Consider the following 8926-nt stretch of genomic DNA (forward strand, 5'->3'; position numbering starts at 1 on the left):
CAGCCCATCATTATTTACTTTTGGCACCATCTAGTGGAGCCAACACGAATCTGGAGTCCAGATTGCCAGTTCATATCCTTCCCCTGCTGTCTGGTCTGGTTGTGAGGCCTCGAGAAGTCCCAAGGCTTCTGGCTACAGTATTCTCACCCTAAACCCAGGAGATGAATGAAGTCTTACACAGCACCCAGGGAAGCTTAGGGCCTGGCATAGTAAAGTGTTCAATAAACATTGTGGCCCTCCAGCGTGTTACCTCATGCCTGCAATCCCAGTACTTTGGGAGGCCACAACAGGAGGATCACTTGAGGTCAGTTAGTGGTATGAAGTATATTCACATTGTGCAACCAATCTCCAGGACTTTGTCATCCTGCAAAACTGAAACTCTACCCATTGGACACAACTCCCATCCTTCTTTCCCCAACCCCTGGTAACTACCTTTCGAATTTCTGTCTTATTTTTTGAGACAGAGTCTCACTCTGTCACCCAGGCTAGAGTGCAGAGGTGCCATCTCAGCTCACTGCAACCTCTGCCACCCGGGTTCAAGTAATTCTCCAGCCTCAGCCTCCTGAGTAGCTGGGGGCTGCCACCACGCCTGGCTAATTTTTGTAGTTTTTTAGCAGAGATGTGGGTTTCACTATCTTGCCCAGGCTGGTGTTGAACTCCTGATCTTGTGATCCACCCACGTCGGCCTCCCAAAGTGCTGGAATTACAGGCATGAGCCACCATTCCCAGCCTCTACTTTCTGTCTTAATGAATTAGACTTCCTAAGTACCTCATCTAATCTGGGCTGGAATCTGGGCTGGGGGCAGTGGCTCACACCTGTAATGCCAGCATTTTAGGAGCTTGAGGCAGGAGGATCGCTTGAGCCCAAGAGTTTGAGACTAGCCTGGGCAACACAGGGAGACCTTATCTCTATAAAAAAAAGAAAGAAAGAAAGAAAAAAGAAGGCCAGGTGCGGTCACTCGCACCTGTAATCCCAGCACTTTGGGAAGCAGAGGCAGGAGGATTGCTTGAGCCCAGGAGTTTGAGACCAGCCTAGGCAACATAGGGAGACCTCTGCTCTACAAAAAAAAAAAAAACAGAAAGAAAAAAGAAAGGCATCCAAAAAAAAAAGGAGAGAGAAAAAGAAGGCCAGGCATGGTGGCTCACACTGTAATCCCAGCACTTTGGAGGCTCAGGCGGGTGGATTACCTGAGGTTGAGAGTTCAAGACCAGCCTGGCCAGCAAGGAGAAACCCTGTCTCTACTAAAAATGCAAAATTAGCCGGGCATGGTGGCAGATGCCTGTATTCCCAGCAACTCGGGAGGCTGAGGCAGGAGAATCCCTTGAACCAGGGAGGCAGAGGTTTCCGTGAGCCAAGATCATGCCATTGCACTCCAGCCTGGGCAACAGGAACAAAACTCCATCTCAAAAAAAAAAGGAAGAAAAAAAGAGTTCGTCACTGCTCTCTGAGCTTCGCAATGCCATCCAAGGACAACAAGAAGAGGAACGACACCGGAAAGTCACAAAGAAAGACAAAGACCCAGTGAACAAATCTGGGGGCAGGGCCAAAAGGAAGAAGTGGTCCAAAGGCAAAGTCCGGGACAAGCTCAATAACGGAGTGGTGTTTGACAAAGCTATCTATGGCACACTCTGTAAGAAAGTTCCCAACCATAAACTTACAACCCTGCTGTGGTCTGAGACTGAAGATTCGAGGCTCCCTGGCCAGGGCAGCCCTTCAGAAGCTCCTTAGTAAAGAACTTCACAAACTGGTTTCAAAGCACAGAGCTCAGGCAATTTCTACCACAAATACCAAGGGCGGAGATGCCCCAGCTGCTGGTGACCACCAACAGACAGGTCCAACCAACTGTACATTTGCAAACCATACAGTATTTTCATCTATTTATTTATCTAATTTTAGAGAAGAGGTCTTGCTCTGTGGCCCATGCTGGAGTGCAGTGGCAGGATCACAGCTCATTGTAAACCTGAGCTCTGGGCCTCCAGTGATCCTCCTTCCTCAGCCTCTGGGGCAATTAGGACTACAGGCATGTGCCACCACACCCAGCTAATTTTTGTCTTTTTGTGACTGACTTATGTCACTTAGCATGATGTCCTCAGGTTCATCCCTGTTATAACATGGATTTCCTTTTCCTTTTCGTTTTTAAAAACATTCCACTGTATGTTTTTAGGGCATTTTAAAAAATCAAGGGCCAGCCAGGCACAGTGGCTCGCACCTGTAATCCCAGCACTTTGGGAGGCCGAGGCGGGATCACGAGGTCAGGAGTTCAATACCAGCCTGGCCAAGATGGTGAAACCCCCGTCTACACTAAAATACAAAAAAAAATAGCCAGGCGTGGTGGTGGGCACCTGAGTAGTTGTAATCCCAGCTACTCAGGCGGGGGAGGCAGAGAATTGCTTGAACCCAGGAGGCGAAGGTTGCAGCGAGCCAAGATCCTGCCATTGTACTCCAGCCCGGGCAACAGAGGGAGACTCCGCCTCAAAAAAAGAAAAGAAACTGAAATCCCCAGAGCTGGTGGGAGGCAAGGGCTGCTCCTCGCCTGTCATTCCTCCAAGAACGGCCCTCGGGGTGCGCTGTTTGTTCCCGTGGGGGGCCTGGCTTTCCATTGCCTCCTCTCCCCCATTTCCACCTGTTTGCCTTCCTGCTGGGCAGCCAGGCCCCAGGTCCCCAGTCCTGGGGACCAAAGCGTCCTCCCAGGTAGAGCCCAAGGAGGTGTCCAGTCAGGGAAGGGTAAAGGACAATAACGAAAGTATGGACTGGTATCCTGAAGAGCCTCCGGCAAGCAGACTTTGAGTGCTTCACTGCTGCCTGTTCCTGCTCTTTACAATGGAGTTAATAATCGAACCAGCTTCCCAGGGCAGCTGTGATGATCAGATGAGACTGCGCAGGTGGCTGTGCTCAGCCTGCAGCCTGCACGGAGGGCAGCTCCCGTGAAGACGGTTTATTATCAATGAAAGGGAAGCTGGTCAGAGAGGACCTCGTGCCCAGAGTGTGTAAGTGTCAGAGTATGAGTGGGTGGGTGTGTGTGTGTGTGTGTGTGTGTGTGTGTGAATGACTGAGTGTGTCGTGTGTGTGTGTGGTGTGTCTGTGTGAGAGTGTGTGTATAGCTGGGCACTAGAGCTTCTCTCCTACCCCGCCCTGCGACGTGCACCCAGCGCAGACAGCAGAGGCCCCGGCTGAGGAAGATGGAGTTGCTCTTCCCAGGAGCTGGGGTCCTGCACACTCCCCCACCGCCCAGTGAGATTCAGGAGCCAATCTTTTCTCCATCTTCCTCCATATGCCTGGGGTTGGAGCCCTGCAAGCCAGGGGGAATCAGTGGCTTCCAGAGGGGATCTGAGCCCAGGTCTGGAGGCATCTGTGTTTGGTGCTCTTTCTTCTGTATCAGCTGGATGGTGGAGAGGAAAGGCAGGGTTGTGTGAATGGGGGGTTGTGGATAGTGGAGCCTGGGAGGTGGGGTGCAAGTAAGGGAGGCTCAGGGAGCCCAGGTGCCACGGATCCCGTCTTACAAGACTAACCAGTCACCGGTCTGCTGCCCTCACCTGCCTGGACCGGCTCTACTCTACCCCAGAGACCTAGATGGGCCTTGGGAGCCGCAGTGGCCCAGGCCTGTTGTCCTGGTGCATAAGACAGCGAGGCTAGGCGTTTGAGACCAGGCTGGGCAACATAGAGACCTCTCATCCATATAACCGAGACCTACATGGGCCTGGCCTTGAAAGGTGACCGGCAAGCCTGTGAAAGATGAAGGGAAGAACTGTGCCCTATAACAAGCAGGCAGCTAGGATGCCCAGGCCTCTCAGCCCTGGTCCTCCTGTGGTGCAGCAAGACCGCCTCAGAAGAAGAGATGGGAACCCCTGATCTTCTTCACTGGACCTGAGCTCAGCCGTCCGGGTCGCTGGGCCTTGGCTTCTCCATCGAGAAGGAGCCGTGCACCTGGCCCTGCAATGCTGTTGAGGAGGCAGAATTGAAGAAAACAAACTGTGCCAGGAATGTGGGTCTTGACTTCAGTGAGCCCTCATCACTCCCTCCTCCGGGTGCACTGCACCTCACCCCCAGACAGCGCCGGAGGCAGCGCCCACAGCTGAGGGAGCCAGGGAAGGGTAATGGGGCAACAGGAGGGCAGGGTGGTATTGGCGAGAGATGCTAGAAAGAGTTCCTGCTGGGCTCGTGCCTGGAGTCCCAACATTTTTAGAGGCTGAGGCAGGAGGATTGCTTAAGCCCAGTAGTGGGAGGCTGCAATGAGCTATGATGGCACCACTGCTCTCCAGCCTGAGCCACAGAGCGAGACTCTGTCTCCAAAAAAAAAAAAAAAAAGGCCGGGCACGGTGGCTCACACCTGTAATCCCAGCACTTTGGGAGGCCGAGGCGGGTGGATCACGAGGTCAGGAGATCGAGACCATCCTGGTCAACATGGTGAAACCCTGTCTCTACTAAAAATACAAAAAATTGGCCGGGCGCAGTGGCTCACGCCTGTAATCCCAGCACTTTGGGAGGCCGAGGCGGGTGGATCACGAGGTCAGGAGATCGAGACCATCCTGGTCAACATGGTGAAACCCTGTCTCTACTAAAAATACAAAAAATTGGCCGGGCGCAGTGGCTCACGCCTGTAATCCCAGCACTTTGGGAGGCCGAGGCGGGTGGATCACGAGGTCAGGAGATCGAGACCATCCTGACCAACATGGTGAAACCCCATCTCTACTAAAAAGTACAAAAAATTAGCCGGGCATGGTGGCATGTGCCTGTCGTCCCAGCTACTCGGGAGGCTAAGGCAGGAGAATTGCTTGAAACCGGAAAACGGAAATTGCAGTGAGCCGGGATCGCGCCACTGCACTCCAGCCTGGCGATAGAGCGAGACTCTGTCTCAAAAACAAAAAAACAAAAAATTAACTTGGCATGGTGGCACGTGCCTGTAGTCCCAGCTACTCGGGAGGCTGAGGTAGAAGAAACGCTTGAACGCGGGAGGCAGAGGTTGCAGTGAGCCGAGATCACGCCACTGCACTTGGGCCTGGGCAACAGAGCAAGACTCCATCTCAACAACAACAAAAGCTCCTGTCAATAAGTTAAGCTCCCAGCCCCAACAGGAAAGGCAAGAAAATGAGAACTAAGGTCTGGTTTACATCAAGACTTCCACTCGACCCCACAACAGTCCTTTTTATGTTTTCCCTATTTAGCACAGAAGGAACCGTAGGCTCACAGGCAAGTAGAGGCTGGCCCGGGCCCAGAGCTTGTCTGGGGCCAACACAGCCCTGGCCCAGACCCCATAGAATATCTCCCTGGTCCAACACTGACCAAGGCGCACGCCTGGTCCCGAATGAGCTACATCTGGGTTCGAGTCTTCCTTGGCTCCCAGTCCCACCCCACTAAAGAAAACCCTGGTCAGGGTGCACCGGTGACTCCTGCCTATAATCCCAGCACTTTGGGAAGCCAAGGTGGGTGGATCACGAGGTCAAGAGATCGAGACCAGCCTGGCCAACATGGTAAAACCCAATCTCTACTAAAAATACAAAAATTAGCTGGGCGTGGTGGCATGGGCGTGTACTCCCAGCTATTCGGGAGGCTGAGGCTGAGGCAGGAGAATTGCTTGAACCTGGGAGGCAGAGGTCACAATGAGCCAAGATCGTGCCATTGCACTCCAGCCTGGCGACAGAGCGAGATTCCATCTCAAAAACAAAAATTAGCCAGCCATGGTGGTAGGTGCCTGTAATTCTGGCTACTCTGGAGGCTGAGGCAGAGAATTGCTTGAACCTGGGAGGTGGAGGTTGCAGTGAGCCGAGATCACTCCACTATACTCCAGCCTGGGCGACACAGCGAGACTCTGTCTCAACAAAATAAAAATAAATAAAAAGAAGACGACCCTGGCATAAAGGGAGAACTCAACCCTCTATACCATTTGCTGGAAACTTTTTCACAATTCCAACCATCCCCTATATGGTGAGTTCCCTGATGGTAGGGACTTGAGAAACTGTGTGTGTCCCCAGAGTCGGACACTCAGGGAGGTTCCTGGGAAAGGTTTGGGAATAAAGGAATGAGTGACCTTGACTTTGGGACTAGGACACACCTGAGTTCAAATTGGGGTTGTGTAGGAGGCCCGACCCTGGCTGAAGTCAGCTTTCTCGTCTGTGAAATGGGCTCATAATACACACTTCACCAGGTTAGACGCAGAAATAATACTAACCCTGCAAATGCTTTGCAGGCAGCTGAGACGGGGCTTCCACCTGCCTCCAGGTTCCCACTGGGGCCTCCTGTCTGGAATTCTCTATCCCCTGCAGTTCCCCGCCTTACCCCCTGCAGCCACTTTGACCAGTAGCTCCCTTCCTTCCTAGGCAAAGAGCCGGGCTAGCTTACGCTGTCACGTTTCAACTCTCAGACTCTCTCTTCCTCACCTTTCTTCGCTCACAGGAGTCCTTCTATCTAGAATGTCCTTAAATGCAATACATATCTGGGTCTTTTTTTTTTTTTTCCCAGACAGGATCTCACTCTGTTGCCCGGGTTGGACTGCAGTGGTGCGATCTTGGCTCACTGCAGCCTCCACCCCCCGGGTTCAAGGGATTTTCCTGCTTCAGCCTCCCAAGTAGCTGGGAATACAGATGCCTGCCACCATGCCCAGCTAATTTTTGTATTTTTAGTGGAGATGAGGTTTTGCCATGTTGATCAGGCTGGTCTTTTTTTTGGGATGGAGTTTCACCCTGTTGCCCAGGCTGGAGTGCAGTGGTGCAATCTTAGCTCACTGCAACCTCCACCTCCTGGGTTCAGATGATTCTTGTGTCTCAGTCCCCTGAGAAGCAGGGATTACAAGTGTGTGCCACCATGCCTGGCTAATTTTTGTATTTTTAGTGAAGACAGGGTTTCACCATGTTGGCCAGGCTGTTCTAGAACTGGCCGCTTTTCTTTGCATCTCTTTCATGATTCGTGAGGACACAGTGACATAAACCTTCCAGGGTAAAAAGGACCAGACTACTACAGAACTGTAAGAGAAATGATTTCCCATGAGAAGGAAAAACCTCACAATGCTGTAGTCTCCTGAGTCTCAGCCCACAAGACCTTCGGGCACCATTTGGCCTGTCTGGCCTCAATTTCCTGTCTCTTAAGGTTGTTATGAAGATGAAAAGGGATGGAAAAATCCACTCATGCCGGGCGCGGTGGCTCACGCCTGTAATCCCAGCACTTTGGGAGGCCAAGGCAGGCAGATCTCCTGAGGTCAGGAGTTGGAGACCAGCCTGACCAACACAGAGTCTCTACTAAAAATACAAAATTAGCCGAGTGTGGTGGGGCATGCCTGTAATCCCAGCTACTTGGGAGGCTGAGGCAAAAGAATCGCTTGAATCTGGGAGGCGGAGGTTGTGGTGAGCTGAGGTCATACCATTGCACTCCAGCCTGGGCAAAAAGCGTGAAACTATCTTAAAAAAAAAAAAAATCCACTTATCTGTGAAATAGACATCTATTGAGGGTCTGCTGTTCGGTGTGCAGAGGGGCAAAAATGTACACAAGCCTGTGTCCATGGGCCCTGCTCTCTTGGGGCCGGCTGACAGACCAGGGGCGGCTTGGTTAGAAGACATCCTTCCCAGCCGGGAACAGTGGCTCATGCCTGCCATCCCAGCACTTTGGGAGGCCAGCACTTTGGAATACCTGAGGTCAGGAGTTCAAACCAGCCTGGCCAACCTGGTAAAACCCCATTTCTACTAAAAATACAAAAAAATTAGCCGAATGTGGTTTCGGGCACCTGTAATCCTAACTACTCAGGAGGCTGAGGCAGGAGAATCGCTTGAACCCCGGAGGCGGAGGTTGCCCTGAGCCGAGATCGTGCCACTACATTCTAGCCTGGCCAACAAGAACGAAACTCCATCTCAAAAAAAAAAAAGAGTTCTTCCCAGGGTGTCCTAGAGCAGAGGGGTAGGTGGCAGCCACTGCCAACTCCAAGGCCACCCCATCCTCGTTGACGGTGCAGGAGCAGCTAGGGCTGCTATTGTTTTGAAAATATCTGCCATCACTCTGATAAGCTCAGCTGTCAGAGGGGATGTTATCTCTGGGCAAAAGGAGAATCCGCAGGACTGGGGCTCCTTCCTGCTTACACCACGTGGGCCTATTCCCTCCCATCAGACCCGGCTTGAGTGATAACTTGGGGCCTTGAGCCTGCTCCTGGCAGGGACAGCAGTGGCCATAGGACGTCCCCAGCCTGCTGTTCAAGGCCCCCGCAATGCTGCAGGAGCCGAGATCACCTCTTTTCTGACCCTGGATTCCTGGAATTGTCTTACAGAATGGAGGCCTGTTTTCCATCTCCCTGACAGGCCACGTGAGATTAGGTGATTTTGGTCACACTAGCCATTTGGGTTTCTGGCCTAAACGCATGTCTGTTTCATGACTGTGGCACTGAGGTGAGAGGCCCGGTGGGCTGACGTTAGGATACACCCGCCTTGGCCTCCCAAATTACTGGGATTACAAGAGTGCGCCACGGTGCCCAGCCCATTACTATTATTAGTTTGGGGACAGAGTCTTGCTCTGTCGCCCAGACTGGAGTGCAATGGCGTGATCTCGGCTCACTGCAACCTCTGCCTCACAGGTTCCAGCGATTCTTCTGCCTCAACCTCCTGAGTAGCTGGGATTGCAGGTGCGCACCACCAAGCCCGGCTAATTTTGTATTTTCAGTAGAGACGGGGTTTCTCCATGTTGGTCAGACTGGTCTCAAACTCCTGACCTCAGGTGATCCACCCGCCTCGGACTCCCAAAGTGCTGGGATTATGGCATGAGCCACCTGGCCCGACCTTTAATTATTATTATTATTTTTTTAAGAGATGGGGTTTCACCATGTTGGCCAGGCAGGTCTCCAACTCCTCACCTCAGGTGATCCACCCGCCTAGGCCTCCCAAAGTGCTAGGATTTGAGGCATGAGCTGCCACGCCAAGCCCCTTTAATTATTTTTTAAAGAGACAGGTCGGC

The 8926-nt window shown here is 52.3% G+C and overlaps 1 pseudogene; it reads left to right on the forward strand.

Annotated features, from left to right (window-relative positions):
- The first annotated feature begins 1457 nt into the window (after positions 1–1457).
- Positions 1458–6299, forward strand: LOC119469563 (annotated as a pseudogene).
- The last annotated feature ends 2627 nt before the right edge of the window (positions 6300–8926 follow it).

The sequence above is a fragment of the Cebus imitator genome, unplaced genomic scaffold, assembly GCF_001604975.1.
Source record: "Cebus imitator isolate Cc_AM_T3 unplaced genomic scaffold, Cebus_imitator-1.0 Scaffold711, whole genome shotgun sequence".
NCBI classification, from domain to species: domain Eukaryota; kingdom Metazoa; phylum Chordata; class Mammalia; order Primates; family Cebidae; genus Cebus; species Cebus imitator.